The sequence below is a fragment of the Rhinolophus hipposideros genome (assembly GCF_964194185.1).
Source record: "Rhinolophus hipposideros genome assembly, chromosome: 9".
NCBI lineage: Eukaryota > Metazoa > Chordata > Mammalia > Chiroptera > Rhinolophidae > Rhinolophus > Rhinolophus hipposideros.
This window is the reverse complement of record NC_138055.1, coordinates 49,209,043-49,224,519: the sequence shown is the minus strand read 5'-3', so window position 1 is coordinate 49,224,519 and position 15,477 is coordinate 49,209,043. Positions and strand designations below refer to the sequence as shown.

At 39.6% G+C, this 15,477-nt stretch overlaps 1 protein-coding gene across 4 annotated transcripts in view; it reads right to left on the bottom strand.

The window, feature by feature from the left end:
* PCED1B (PC-esterase domain containing 1B) overlaps positions 1 to 15,477 on the bottom strand; it is a 286,638-nt gene that overhangs the window by 175,040 nt on the left and 96,121 nt on the right. For all 4 annotated transcript variants that reach the window (XM_081058552.1, XM_081058548.1, XM_081058549.1 and 1 more), the window contains one exon: positions 3,657 to 3,746. The gene's annotated coding sequence lies outside the window, so the exon portion shown is untranslated. The remainder of the gene's footprint in view (positions 1 to 3,656; positions 3,747 to 15,477) is intronic.

Here is a 15,477-nt window from a genome sequence, read left to right as displayed (position 1 = left end):
TCTTTTCAGGACTACTTCATAGACCTTTTCTTACCTCCACACCTTTTTAAAAATTTTGCATGTCACTTGTGTGTGTGTGTGTGTGTCTGTGTGTGTGTGTGTGTGTGTGTGTGTGTGTGGTGGGTATGTGTGCATGTATGTATGTGTTTTTAACCAGTGTATAAAGCTGAGTTTTTTGTAAATATGATTACAAAAGTAAAAACTTTAGGCTGAGTAAAAACTAGAGGAGGTTACATTTGGCAGCAATGGGGATTTTGGTGTCCCTGAAATCACTCAGCCTTTGTGCCTCCCACTGCTGCCAACACGGACGCCTCTCCATGCCACTATCCTGCAAAGGAATTAACCTCTCATGCATTGAACCAATATATGGAAATGGGAATCAAAAGGAGTATAATATTCCAATTTCAATCAAAAGAGCAGATTCCTTTGGGCTTCATTTTTTGGTAAAGGTCATTTGACCTGAACATGAATTTGGGTCTCTATACGATTGCCTTCAGCTATCTACAGAAGAAGGTAACTAGTCTACACTTGGAAAATTTCAACAGGCAATTATATTCACATTAACCTTTTGTTAGGACATCTACAGGCATGAGATGTCTCTGAATTATTAGCATTCTTCTCCACAACTGGAAAATTCCATCACTTCCAACAAGTTTTCAGATGGCCTCCTTTGGGTCCAATGACTATAAAATACCAATTACAAAATTGCAAACAATGGGCTCACAAGGTCTGGAAGAATTCCCAATCGTTTTGTGGGCTTATCAAGCCTCCTTCTGGACAATGAAAGAAATGTGGGAAATGCAGCAGCTACTTTAAAGAGCACCATTGTTCAGCACAGAGTCGCCTCTGTGCAGTGTGTTTTGATACACTTTAAAGTTCATGGAATCAGGGCATCTCGAGTCAGAAGAGGCCTTACGATGTCACTTAAATCTGTCCTTCTTTCTCCCATTTTATCTTTCACTAGACAGTGATAGCTACATCAACATGTATTTTTTCACCTTTACCTGTGCAAGTGGGGAGTAGTATGACACAACAGGACTAAAGCTCCCATATATAGAATCTTGGCCTTGGGTGCTCACCAAGACTGAAAAGGTAGGAGGTGACGGAGGGAGTGTTGGTTGGGTTGTATCTGGGTGGCTTTACTAAAAGAGCATGTGAAGCAGAGGGAATGAGATGAAAAAATGTGTGGAGGTGGAAAAAACAAAGCTGGTCAGTAGGACATCAGTTGTAGCAATTTGACCTGATAGAAAGTTCACATAAAGAGGAGTAGGAGATAAGGCAAGGGAGGCCTTTGCAACCATGAATTCACAAGTCTTTGGACTACTCTGAAAGCAATGATGACTATCAAAGGGGCGTGAACAGTAAACCCACCCAGTGATAACGGAATTTACTCAGGGAAAAAGATCGATTCTGATTTAAGAGAAACTATGGATTTGATATTCCATTAAAGAAATCCATAATAATGACTTCAATTATGTATGCTCAATGAGCTGGGCTTCTTACAAACTCATTTCTAGGAAGCACACCCTGTTCCCTGCCACCTATCAGAAATAAGGAAGAGTAGCAAGTCTGGGGAGTGGTCATCAAACCTCAGAGCGTATCTTTTCACGATAGTGCTAAAAAAGAGTATAGGCTAGATGGGGTGGTTGTCTTAGTCTGTTCTGGCTGCCATAACAAACTATCATAGACTGCAGGGTTTAAACAACAGATATTTATTTCTTATAGTTCTGGTGGTAGGGGAGTCCAAGACTAAGGTGCTAGCCAATTCAGGTGAGGTCCCTCTTCCTAGCTTGTAGGTGACTGCCTTCTTATAAAGCCATAGTCCTATCGGATTAGGGCCTCACTCTTATGACTTCATTTCACTTTACCTCCTAAAGACCCTCTCTCCAGATATAGCAACACTGGGGATTAAGGCTTCAACATATGGATGTGGGTAAGTGGATGAGACACAATTCAGTCCATAGCAGGGGTTTAGGTATAGCCATTGAATCAATTGAACATTGGAGATTTTTCATTTACCCAGCATTTGAGAAACTATGTGGAAGTTGTAAAATTGTCATTGTGGTAGGTGAGAAGGTAATACTTTCTACCACATTCTCTCACTATTTTGTAGAACTTTCCCACAATCCTTAAACTGATAAAGACTATTCTTTTTCTATATAAAAATTATGGAAAAAATGACACATGAGTAATGAGTTATCTTCAGATAATTGTATTATACCTGTCTGGAATAAAGTAAGCTGCTCAATCCATCTTTTGCTATTAAAGTAAGCTGCTCAATCCATCTTTTGCTATTAATAATACTTTTGATTTAATTGACCACTAGACATGTGCTGGGGTTTTACATGTTATCTCATCAGTCTTCACGATGATGTAAAAATCTCCATTCCACAGATGAGAAAACTGAACCTTGGAGAACTTAGGTAATAGTACAAGACAGAGCCAGATTTCAAAGATCAGGTTTGGATGAGTCCCAAACCCAGAAATTCCACTGTACCATTTTATCATTCTTGATATTACATTGCATTTCACTGCATTGATGATATAACAAATAAAAAGGACATTTTGAAAAATCAAGATCTTGAAAGGATGGGGATGACAACCATCAAAATCACCCAGAGAGTTGTTTTATTTTTTTTAAATCTCCCACCACAAGACACAAACGTGCACACAGACCAGGTCCGTGGAATCAGAATGTCTAAGGATGGGAGGGAGGGATACGTATTTTATAAAGTTACTTAGGTGATTCCAGTGATTGGTCAGGTTTGGGACGGTAGTGGGTTGAATGGTAACCCCGCAAAAGATATGTCCACATCCTCATCTCTGGAAACTGTGCATGTGACCATATTTGGGAAGAGTCTTTGCAAATATAATTAAGTTCAGGATCTCTAGATGAGATCATCCTGGATCATCTAGGTGAGCCCTAAATCCAACAAGTGTCCTTAAAAGAGACACAGAGAAGAAGAGAAGGCTATGTGAAGATGGAGGTAGAGATGAGTGCAGCAGTCATGATTAAGGACCACCGGAAGCCACCAGAAGCTGGAAGAGGCAGGAAGGACTCTCCCCTAGGGCCTTCAGTGGGAGTGCAGCCCTGCAAACACTTTGAATTCTGACTTCTAGCCTCTAGAACCATGAGGCAATGCATTTCTGGTGTTTAAGCCACCAAATTTGTGGTAATTTGCTATAGCATCCCTAGGAAAGTAACACAAGAACCTACTGATTTAGGTGACAGAAAGTAGCAAAAGTAACTAAGGCAGGATTGAATGTGGGAGTGAGAGAGAAAAATAATTGGAAATAATATATAATATGCTCACATTCAGTAATGCTCACAATTTAATAGGCTATTTTGATTTTAGCCTTCCACCATTCAAAGCTCCATCTATACACCATTAACCACTTCAAAAGTATTGTGCAGACTCTTGAAAATTATATTTACATTATCTGGGAAAGGTCATTCAAGTTATGTAGTTAAACCCATTGTGCATGTAGGCGTTACGAGTCCTAGAGCCTTAGGAAAGCATTATAATTCAATGCCTTCCTAGGCAGCTAGTGGTGAGGTTAATATAAAACAGCAAAAATAGACAACCATTACCCAGAAAATATGTATCCACTAAGAGGGTGGGAGATTAAGGGGGAGGAAAAACAGTTAGAGGTACCTCTTTTACTTTGTGTCTCTGGAGGTGCAAATGCCATTTCTTTCTATTCTTCAGCAAGCATAGGTCCCAGTGATGATGGCTTTTCCACTCCTTTGGGAGATAATACAAGACAATAACATTTCTATAGTTAACGCTATTAAAAACAACAAACAGAAGCCAGAAGACAATTAACTATGATCTTCTTGGGTATCAGACCAATAATTCTTTTTCCTCTATAAATGTCGTTAAATATTATGTCATTTTTTGAAGAACACAGAGCTGGATACCAGTTACTGTTCTACATGTCAATTTAAAAAAAATACAATGTATTAAGTCCTATTTTACTGCCAATTAGGAAACTACCCAATGTTATGTTGGGCCAATCTAACATGATATTGCCTTTATTTTACTTGGATTCTTGGCTATAAAAGAACATTTTGAGATTACACTAGTACATTGAGTTAGAAATGTATTAATTTTATTTCCCCAAATTTATATTTTCAGCCCCGCCATCTTTCTTGAACTCCAGACCGGATGCTCATAAATTCACTTGACATTGCACTTGACATCAAGATGAATAGCCAAAAATAAGCTTTGATTTCCTCCCCCAATCTTATTTCTCCCTCAGTGTTCCCTATTTCAGTTAGTGGCAACACCATTCATCTAATTACTCAAGTCAGAAATTATGGAGCCATTCTCTTCTAAGATGGCAACTACCTTACCTCATATCTATATGAGATAACATTGGCTCAAGCTTCCAAAAACATCATGAATCCTACCACTTTTCTCCTCCTCAGCCTGCTCCGCCATCTGTTACCTAAATTACTGCAACAGCCTTTTAACTGGTCTCCCTGATTCTATTTTGGCTCCCACAGTTTATTCTCTACCCAGCAACCAGAATTTTAAAATATAAACCAGATACATTTCGTATGTCTTCCCTACTTAAACCTTCCAATGACTTTGGGTTACTTAGCATACAGGTAACTGTTGAAATTGAGACCCCAAATAACTGCAGCTTTAAGAAAATAGAAGGGTTGTTAATGATGCCTCCACAGGTCAGGGACCCAGGCCATCTATATCTTATTCTTCTGCTGTGCATAGTTTGTACCCCTCATCCACCTGGTCCGAGATAAATTAATGCTACCACATTTGTTTTCAGGCCAGCAGGAAATGGAAAAGAAGGTATGCCCCTTCTTAAAGGATACAACCTTGAAAATGTGCATATCACTTTGACTCACATCCTATCAGTTGTGTTACCGTGCTTAACTGCAAGGGAGGCTTAGATATATAATCTTTATCTCATGTAGTCATATGCTGAGCTGGAAATGAGGGGTTCTAGTACAACAGCAACAAAGGATAATGGATATTTGGGGGTATTATGGTAGACTAGGGTATTGTGGTAAGACATCCAAATATGTTACAGTTCAACAAAATGGAAGTTAATTTTTTCTCACAGAAGTGTTTTGGTTGTTAGCCAGAATTTTCTCAATGCTGTCATTAGCGTTCCAGGTTCTGGAGACTCTGTCATCCTTAACATCTGGATTTGGAGGTTACCATCAACATTTCCATCCCAGAGAGCAAAAAATGAGAAATGGCACAGAGATGCATGTATGGGTGATTTTTATTGGCCAGTCCTGGAAGTCGTGCCCATCACTTCCACTCACTTAAGAAAGGAAAACACTGTATAAAAATTGTAATACTCAATATATACTGATAACAAAAGATGAATATAAGTCATGTGTATACATTTCATTTTTTTGGCACCCCTGGTATATTGTGAAATAGTTAGGGCTCTGTGCCCAGGAGAAATAGAAGAGATTTGGATGAACACCTAGCAAACTTTCCATCTCACACAGGATAAAATCCAAAGTCCTTACCAGGCTTAAAGCCCTTACAAAGTCTGGCCCCTGGCTCTCACTCCAAATTCCCTTCAATCTTCCTCCTGATGATTTTGATCCAGCCTCATCGGCATTCTTTCTGGTCCTTGAATTTACCAAGTCTGTTTTCACCCCAGGGTGAGCACACCCCAAGGTGCAGCTGCTTTTTTGTTCTGCCTGGAACCCTTTTGTCTAGATTTCCACATATCTCAAATCCTCATTTCATTGAGTTCTCAACTTAAAAGCTATCTCCTCAGAAAGACCACCTACAGCCACCATTTCCACACTCGCCACATCCTTGATCATTCCCCATCACTGTCAAGTCCCTTGCCATGCTTCATTTTTCTTCATAGAACCTATAGCTTGTTCATCTGTTTATTTATGGCCTGTGCCTACCCAGGACCCTTTTTATTGTGAGGGTGTGACCTATTTTGTGCATTGCTATATTCCTAATTGCGTAGAAAGTTGTCATAGTAGGCATACAATACATATTAATTAAGGTAGCAACTCTTAGTCACACAGAAGATTTATCATAGTATTCTACGAATGAATACCTTTCCACTCATACATTTTCTTTCTTGAAGGACATTCTCCAGATGTTTGATATTTGCTTCCGTTATTTGTAGAGTGGGGAAAATCATGTACCTATGTACAATTATCAAGATTATATGAGATAATGTATGTGAAATGCTAAGCACAGCATGTGGTGTGTGGTCATATGAGCAGAGAGCACCCAACGAGAGTTAGCTATAACCACGACAGCTGCTGCTGCTACTACCACCTCAAGAGTCTTACAGGGAAAACATCACAAGTACAAAAAAAGGGGAAATTTATCAATCATTTGTATATTCCTAAAACATTACATTATCTAAATTTAGGGGGAGAAAGAATGGATCTAAAACATAGCTATTTGCTATCCTGATGGTAAAGTGACAAGTGGGCAAGTTCTGAATTGCCTTTCATTTATTCAAGTTGTTATTTCATAAGGAAATGTCTAGACTCTAACCCTCTCCAGCACCAGTTTGATTGCAATAATACAACAGTTTGGAATATTACAGTCATTCTTTCAACATGACCTATTGAAGAGAGAGCAGAACAAAATCCTTCTGGTAACAGTCTGTACTGTGTCTAATGCATTATTGAACACTACAGGGATTTTTCATTTGGTTTTTATTTTCAAATTAAGAATACACTCAATCATAGAGTTGATAAATTACATCTGTTACATTCCAGTTGACAGAACCATTAAAGGAGATATAGTTGCGCTAATTAATCCAGTATCTTGGATAATTCTTGCGAAGAGCTGTGATCAAAACAACCCATGTGAGCAGAATCAATCAGGAAATGGCTCCCAAACACTACAAGAGCCTGAGAATAGTTAGCTGGTAAAAACACTGAAGTAATTGTTTCAAAATAAAGAATCATTCTATTTGTTTTTGTAGCAATCATTTAAAAAAAAATAAGTTCTCCCTTGACTCTTTAGTATAAATATCCCTTTCTCTAATGTTACCAAATAATTTCATAGGCCTCACTATCCGGTTACCAACGGACAGGGTGAATCAGCAGGTCTTAGTGTCCCTCACTGCTTGCTCAGGGACTTACAGTTTCTCCCTCCCAGATCTAGCCAGACAGTGAAGGGTCCTGTACGTGATACCTTATAGACACAGCACACAACCACTGGAAGGAGTTGGGCTTTCTAGCAGTGATTGAAATGTAATTCCTATAAACGTGTAGTACATGGAAGATGGCACTCTTCTCCCGCCCCCCTAACACTCACCACACAGTTTTCAGTACAATTCTGTCCCCACCCCTACTTGGAATTCATTACAGTATTACCTAGCCTCCTCTGCTTCAGGCTGAGCTTTGGGAAATACGGTCTCTGAGCGGGTATAGAAATAGAACTGCTGATGGAGAAAAACAGAGAGGTTATGACTTTGGCTCAGATGACAACTCCACTTTTTCTGGTCAGCGCACCCTCTTGCCCTGGAGTTAAGGGCAGGTGGCAGAGAGAGTCAAAGTTTTCCTCTTGCTTTGGGGTTGTTGTGGTTGTTCTGGTTCAAAGGGTAGTGCTTGTGCCATCCAAGAATATGTTTCTCAATCCCTCCCCATTAATGATGCAGTGAGTGGAATGTCCCTCTGAATGTTGACAGATCTTCTTCTCTTATCTTTAGTTTACAATGCTGGTTCCAGATTTGATCTTTTTGTATATTCTCAAGGGTATTTTAACAAGAAATTGAGAGGAGGTCTGTTAGGTATTGCTAATTTGCTGCCACATTAACCTGAAAGTTTGTCTAAGTTATTTGATTTTGTTTATTATTAAGAAAGATCAATTGAGCAGAATAATTGGATCTCAGGCTGAATGGATCATAATGACCCTCTAAGGATCAATCTAAAATATTCAGTCTCTTTGACTGTTAGAGAGACAGAAGGGAAATTGGACATCATCTACTCTAAACCCTCACTTTACCTTAGCAATCTGATGGTGCAAGAGGATAGATGACTTTCCCAAGGACACAGCTAGTTGGGGTTGGAGAACTGAGCAGGTACTGAATATCAGTGAGCTAATATTATTCTGCATCTTTTGTTTCAGTTTGAAAATATAGGTCAGGCCTGTGCCACATGTCTTACATGTATTTTCTATTTCGATCTTCGTCACAGACCTATTGTAAGTATGTGTTGTTATCCATAAAATGGCAGTAAAAGATCTTATTGTTATTAAAAATAAGGGGTTTTTAAATTTAAAGTTTTTGCAGATAACTACTCAAACAACCAAATACATTTATTGGAGAAAGTGAAAAACAAAATGTAAGGGATCTTTATTTCTAATGAGCAGACTCTTTGTGTTACTTTCTACGGTACCTGCTATGAATATTGAGGTAGCTGGGAAGCTGATTTCATAAATAGGAAGTCACTTTGTAAATACTATAATGAACGAAACTATAGATAAATTGTGGTGGTGGCTAGATGAGGCTCTGTGAACTATCCCTACCTCAATAGACCAAACACATTTAAATAATTACATGTATGTCTCCTTTCAGCCAAATCCCTCATAGAATGACAAATTCTATGTTTGACAAATAGACAAAATTGACAAATAGTGTCATTTTACGAGTCTTGGACTCCTGTTTTCTATGCTTCACAGTGGCCACCCTCTTTGGTTCTCATGGTCTTTATCCAGACAGGGTAAAATTGAATAGATTTTCCCGTATATTATAGTCCTGCCTCCCTGAGACTACACTACGCCCTTGATTGGAGTTTTGGTTGCTGCCAAAGCTCTTCAAGCAAACACTTACAGTCTCCAGATTTACCACCATGATGGCTAACCTCATTCGTTATCTGTAGATTAGATCACTTTTTCCCTCCGAGAGTACAACCTCACTTACGTTGTTTCCAAAATTTTAGCAGGTACTTTTATTATCCTCCCATACGTTTACCACCTAGATTATTGTGGCAATGTAATCAAATGGTGGGATGAGTGGACGTCACTTCCTCTGTGTTAATCATGGAACCACAGCTTTAAAAGAGACCTTAGGATAACATCTTGCCCAAGACTCTTCCTTTAGGTGAGTGAATGCCTTGTGTCGTGCACACCACAAAGTCACCTCTTCTTCTCTTAATTAAATCCAGAAATGACACAGAACAATTTCTTTCAGAATTAACTTTAGCTGACATTTTAAAAAGTGGTGATTATTCCTTATGTTTAAACCCAACCTTCCTAGTTTAATTTAATTTTATTTCTTCTTCCTTTGTTTTTTTATTTTTTTCTGAGAGAGAGATGAGTAGAAGAAGAGAAATATTCGATTTTTGTGGAATGACTGTATGGGTATCGAGGCAGAAGGCAGGCAGATAAATGAAAAGTGATCCCACAATGGGTTGGCTGGGTGAACTCTGACCAAAAACAGGAGTGATGAAATAAGATGTGAGGAGTGGCCTTGACATTCATGGAGGTTTGGACCTGAATTTCCTGCATATCTTATCTAAAATTTTCATCTCACCTCAGTGGTCAGTTAGCACAGGAAAGAACCAGAAGAAGCGAAAGGGCAGACCTTGGAGGGGAGATCATTAGCAAAGGAAGGATGCCCAGAGACCAGCTAAGCTGTCTTTATTGCTCCAAGAAGCCACACTCATCCCCCTCACAACCTCTCTTGTATCCCAGAACAATCTATCGAATCCAGAGGTAGAGCTTGAAAAAATAGACGTGTAAATGCTCCAGACACCAGAAGGCTCCAGGGCTGCCTTGGTGACTAAAGCTATTTTTTGTAATCAAGCCGTGGGCAGTATTCCAAAGACTCGTATGGAGATTTGAGAGTTTTGTTTTTGTTTTTACTATGTCTTCTTACCTTTAGAATGGCTAAGTGTTTGCTTCGCTGGGACAAAATGCTCTTTTAGTACCAAATCAAAAAATTACCTTGACAGTCTTTTGAGGCAGTGAAGGGAAATAAGAAAGTGAATGTTATTAGGTGTGAAGAAGGCATTTCCGTTTTCCATCTCCCTTTGACCTCTGACCACACAGCTACACAGACCAAGGTTTTCAGTAAGCAGCTTATCAAACCTGGGGTGACAGCATGCTCACTAGGACATCCAGTTCACCAACAGCAGTGGGAACTTCTTCCTATCTGTTCCCTGTTTATTCAAGTGTCACATGTATAGCCTCACTGATAAATGTGTTTTTATTTCAAGATAGATTCTCCAAATCCTGGCATTAAATTGCTTCTACAAACACAAGAAAAAAACAGACCAAGTTTGAACTATGCCTGATGCTTCTTTGGGGACTGTGTTAATCAGAGACTAAGAATCTCTATTCAAGAACCCTTCTTTCTCACTCAAAAGAGTCAGATCTAAATTGGCTTGTGTTTTAATATTTAAAAAGTTGAAGAAAATATGGCAGAAAACAATTCTCTGTAAGGGTGAAAATATCCTGGAGGAATCAGGATAGAAATGATGCTTGATATATAAAGCATTTTCCACAGACATATTTTCAAGGGAGAATACTTACTCTTCAAATATAGATCTATTCAAGTTTATATACAACACTTAGTGATCCTGTGCTTAAGACACTTGTAAAAATAATATTATTCCTGAGTATATAAGTAGTAAAGAGTCACTGTACAAGGTTTGAAAAATATAGAAAACAATACAAGAGAAAATGAAATCTTCTAGTAAATCTTTAATCACTGATAACCACTGTTAATATTTTGGTTTTTCCTTCTAGTCTTTCTGTATGCATTTTTAAACGTAGTTAAAATTCGACTATAACATTTTGGGAATGTTATAGGGAATAACATTTTGCAAATACTAAACCAATGCCTTTTTATTTCTCCATTTTATTTCCTTGTACCTTTTCAAAGCACAAGGTTGGAGAAATGAGCTTCTTGCCCCAGGGAGAAAGGGGGTCAGCAGTGACTAGAAACTCTTCCAACATTTTGTCCCCTTCTCAGTAGATTGCACCACCATCCAACCATGTGCTAAAACCAGAATCCTTGGAGTCAGGCTTGATTCTTTCCCCCTAAACTTCATATCCATTTAATCAATACATTCTATTGGTTCTACCTTCAAAATGTATCCCTAATCTGACACTTTTAACCATCTCTACTTATATCATCCCAGGGCAAGCCATGGTCATCTCTTGCCTAGACTCATGAAACCACTACCTTTTTTTTTTTCCTTTGCTTCATCTCTTATCTCCCTACAGTTAATTTCCCACTCAGCAGTCAGAAGTATATTTTTAAAGCAATAGTCACAGTTTATTACTACCCTACTCAAGACTTCCAAATGCCTTCCCTTTGTCCTTAGCATAAAATCTGTACTATGTTTTAGTTCTAAAAATTAGTGAGAGTTCCAAAGAGCTTTTGTTTATATGGCCTATATCTAGCAACATGTAATGTATTAAAAATTAAAACTAAGAAAATTAAAAAAATATTTATTAAATAATTTTAATAAACCTATTATGTGTTAACATAAATACCATTTTATGGAGAATAGATATATTTTCAGAAATGAAAATAATATCGTGAGGAGAATGGGGCATTGTTTTATATTTTGCAAATCTTTTTAATATCTAGTTTAATAGAAGACACCTGGATTCTCATATGTGCCTCTGCGTTCAACATGTTGCAATACATTGTTTTGTTTGCACTATAGTAGAAGCCTCATATAGGAAAGCATTTGGCAAAAGAAGGACCTCATGGAGCCCTTGCGGATCTCAGGAACCCTTGTGGGTCTCTGGATTTGAAAACAACTTGTCTACCAAGTCCAACATGATCTGGCCCCTGCCTATCTCTCTAGTTTGATCTTTAGCCATCTCTCCTTTTTCACTCTCTGTTCTAGCAATACCAGCCTCCTGCTTAGCTCTGTAAGAAAGTCCAACCTCAGGGCTTTTGCCCTTGCTGTTCCCTATGTACTGTAGCTTCTTCTCCAGGGCGACCCACATGCATTTCAGGCATCCATACACTTTTGTGTAACTCGTTACATTTGTTTGTTTAATGTCAGGTTAAACAGTCATCTTTGTGAGGCAGACATGGCATATGTCTTGCACACCTTTTCACGTTCGGCATCTAGTCTGGCTTGCCATAGGAAGCCTTCAATAACCACTCATTTATGGACTAATTTGCATATCACTTTTGGTGGCTTCACTGTCTGCTTGCTTAACACTCAACTATGATTTATCAAAAACATTAGTTTGCTAAAGCCTACACTTTATGTTATGTTATGAATGCTGAAGACAAATATAAATGAGTGGTCCCCATCGTGCTTGGTAGTGTTTTAGAGAGAAATTCTCTGCACGCTGTTGAACTGCAGTGGGAATGTTAAATCTGTGACTTCATCACAGATGTTTCTTTTATTGACTCAGTTTCAACATTTCAAATCAACATACTTGGATTAATATTAAGTTGCAATTTGACTAAAGTAAACATTTCCTTAGATTACTTCGGATCACTAGCATTCCAGGGAAATTATGAATCAGTAATTCTAAGAACTATTCTTCTTCCTCTTATATCTTATTTGTTTTCCTCAGACTTTATGCCATCATTTTAATAAACCCTTTTCTGGGTGTGTTAGTCCTGACCATCTGGAAGTAATACACAGTTTTATTTAAAATAAAATAATACGCAATTTTATGAAGTGAGCTTTTTATTTTTAATTTAGCAATAGGCAGCATTGACTTTTTCTAAGCATTTGAGTTAAGTTGCCTGGAAGACAGAAAAACAGGTAGGTAACTAGTCAATATCAAAAGAGTGAGAGAGAAGAATAGTATAAAATCTGATTTGTTTTTTCTGTCTACAAATGCGTATTGGAAGAATACATTTAATTTAAAAACGTATTTAATGCTTAAAGAATCTGAGTATGAATTCTTCTTGCACAAATGTTTACAATTAATCAGTATTTCAGTCACAACAGAGAGGACCTGAAAATAAGGTTACATCTAGCAAAATGCTTTTCCATTTATATGAATGGAACTGTCAGCTTTTCCCTTTGAGGGCCAAGAGAAAAATGTGTTGTGGCACTGCAGAGTGGCAATGCCATTTTCTTTTCCCTTCTAGCCATTAATTCTTCCCTGGGTATCTTACATGTCCCCACGACCTTTAGCCTTCCAGGGCCAACCTTTCCTTTAATGTTAATTAATTGGAGCTCTTTACCTGAACAACTCTTTACCTGAACAACATGGAATCCAGGTTATGTGGTTCCCCCAGCATGTATTTCTAAGAGTCCTCAAAGCACGCTTATATGTCCCATGAAGATGTTTCCCCTGCGTTTGTCCCTTTAGCCAGTCATTTTTCTCCAAACTGCTGCTCCTCTCTCATACAATGGCTTGCCCAGGCTGGAGTGACCTTTACAACTGTAACGCATACATGGGTCTGGACATCTTTATATCTCCAAAGCACAGCTAAATAAGGTTGGGTTTTTAAGAAGACTTCGATGAAGGCTTGGAGATTACTGAATGGACTGCAGTCTGGATATAAGATGGCTAAAACATATCCAAACATCACTATTCTTCAGCCCTTCTATAGGTCATCCTCTGTTGGTTTGCTTTCTCCTTGACCCCCAGACTGCTGCCATCTTGCAAGGATCTTTGCCTGTGTCCTCCTACCCGAAATCCAGGCTCCAGTCATGGTCCCAGAGACTCCTTTCCTAGTCCTAGACTTTTCTGTTCCTATTTTAGAATGATGGGCAGGACCGGTAGAAGCTCCCATTTGTTTAGGAGCGCTCCCGTCCTTCCCTGTAGCGTGTGGTCTGCCCACGCCATCTCCCTCATCCATAGACAAGACACTCTCAACAGCGGACTATACACTTCCTGAAGGCTGGGTTATTCAGTCTTACCACCACGTCTTCAGAACAAAATCAAGCAGCCCAGGACTTCACATCAGCCCAGTTTATTTCCTCCTTACAATATTTCCTCAGGTAAAAGGTAAAGATAAGGTCAGATTCCTAGGTCCTTCTTGGCATGGCCTGGGATTTGTATCACGTCTTTCAGGAAGCCTAGCCTCTACGGCACCTCTGTGAAAACTAGAGAAAAGCGTCCTTCTTCCAGGAAGACGAGCGCTTCCTCACGGACTGGGAAGCAGAGAGCCGGCTGATTTCTCTGCTGGTAGCCAGAGGTCCTGCAGTAGGACACATGCTACTCCATGGTAGCTGGGATTCGGCAAACCTTTAGTCTGGTCACAAATACATGCCAAGGTATATCAGTAAGAAAGTGCTGAGCACATCACCCTGAGACATCTGCATAGTTATCTCTTTGTTGGTGTGCATTTTCCGATGGGATTTTACCCCCCAACAATGGAGAGTCTTATAGTCATAGGTCTCTAACCAAACTGGCTCACAGGAGTGGTTTCTTCCAGACCAAAAGGAAGGTCTGCCCCAGGATATATTCCAGTTCTCATCCTAGAACAACAGAAAATACTGATACCTTCAAAGTACAGATCCCAGCTCCAGCACAAAGACCTTTCTATTGGGAGAGACTTTTTTTTCTTTTTACTTTTTATGAAAATTGCTTTTGATTTAAAAAGATTTTTTTTAAAAAAAAATTAAAATAAGGAGGTAAAGCCCATAAGGCCACCCTGCTGCCCTAACTCTTATCATTTTACAATGTATCTTTCTGGACTTGATCCATTATGAGAGGTTTTTAGAATGGAAAAATCTCCTTTTTCTACCAAGTGGAAGCAAAATTTAAGAATTTTTAAATAAAAACAAAAAACATTTTACATCAGGTGTGTTTCTCCCCTCTCCTCCAATCAGGCTAGCCTCAGCCCCCACCACACCCCCACACTCCCCAGGCCACCAGGGCCTATTGAAGCTGTGTCAAGAGAATGAGAGGTTAAGGAAGGTTTTCTGGGGCAGGCAAAGCCCCAGCTAAGCCCTGACAGAGAAGGAGACGTCCCAGACCAGACCCTTACATTCCCCTCAAAACCTCTGGCAGCACACTTGAAGGCCCATTTTACAGAGCAGAACATTGAGATCCAGGACTTTCAGACCTCCCTCTGTCTCCATGGTTCCTTCCCACAAATTCGTTCATTCATTCAACAGACAATTGTTTGAGCACACGGTGTGCTCCCAGTTACAAATGGAGATGAGGAGGCAGGTAATGAGGTTGGAGGCCGGGCCTCCGAATACAGAGAAGACAAGGTTTCCATCAGTTCCTCAGGTGTCTATGCTGGGTTCTCCTGGCCTCCCTGACCAGCTGCTCACATGTTCCCTCCCAGCCTTCTCCACCTCCACTGAAAGAGCCATATGTCCTCTCCTTTTCATAAACATATACACAGCTTTTGAGGTCATGTAGCACTGAATGGCTCTGTTGGGGCAGGACGTCAGGGAAGGCTCCCAGGAGGAGGAGGCCAAGGCCTGGAGAGTAAGGAGACACCAGTCAGGCATGGCCCAGGCACTGCTCCCAGACTGAGCCTGGCGCAGCTGGAAGAGCCGTGGGGGTGGGGTGGGGGTGGTGGGGGTAATGGAGGAGAGGTGGTGATGGT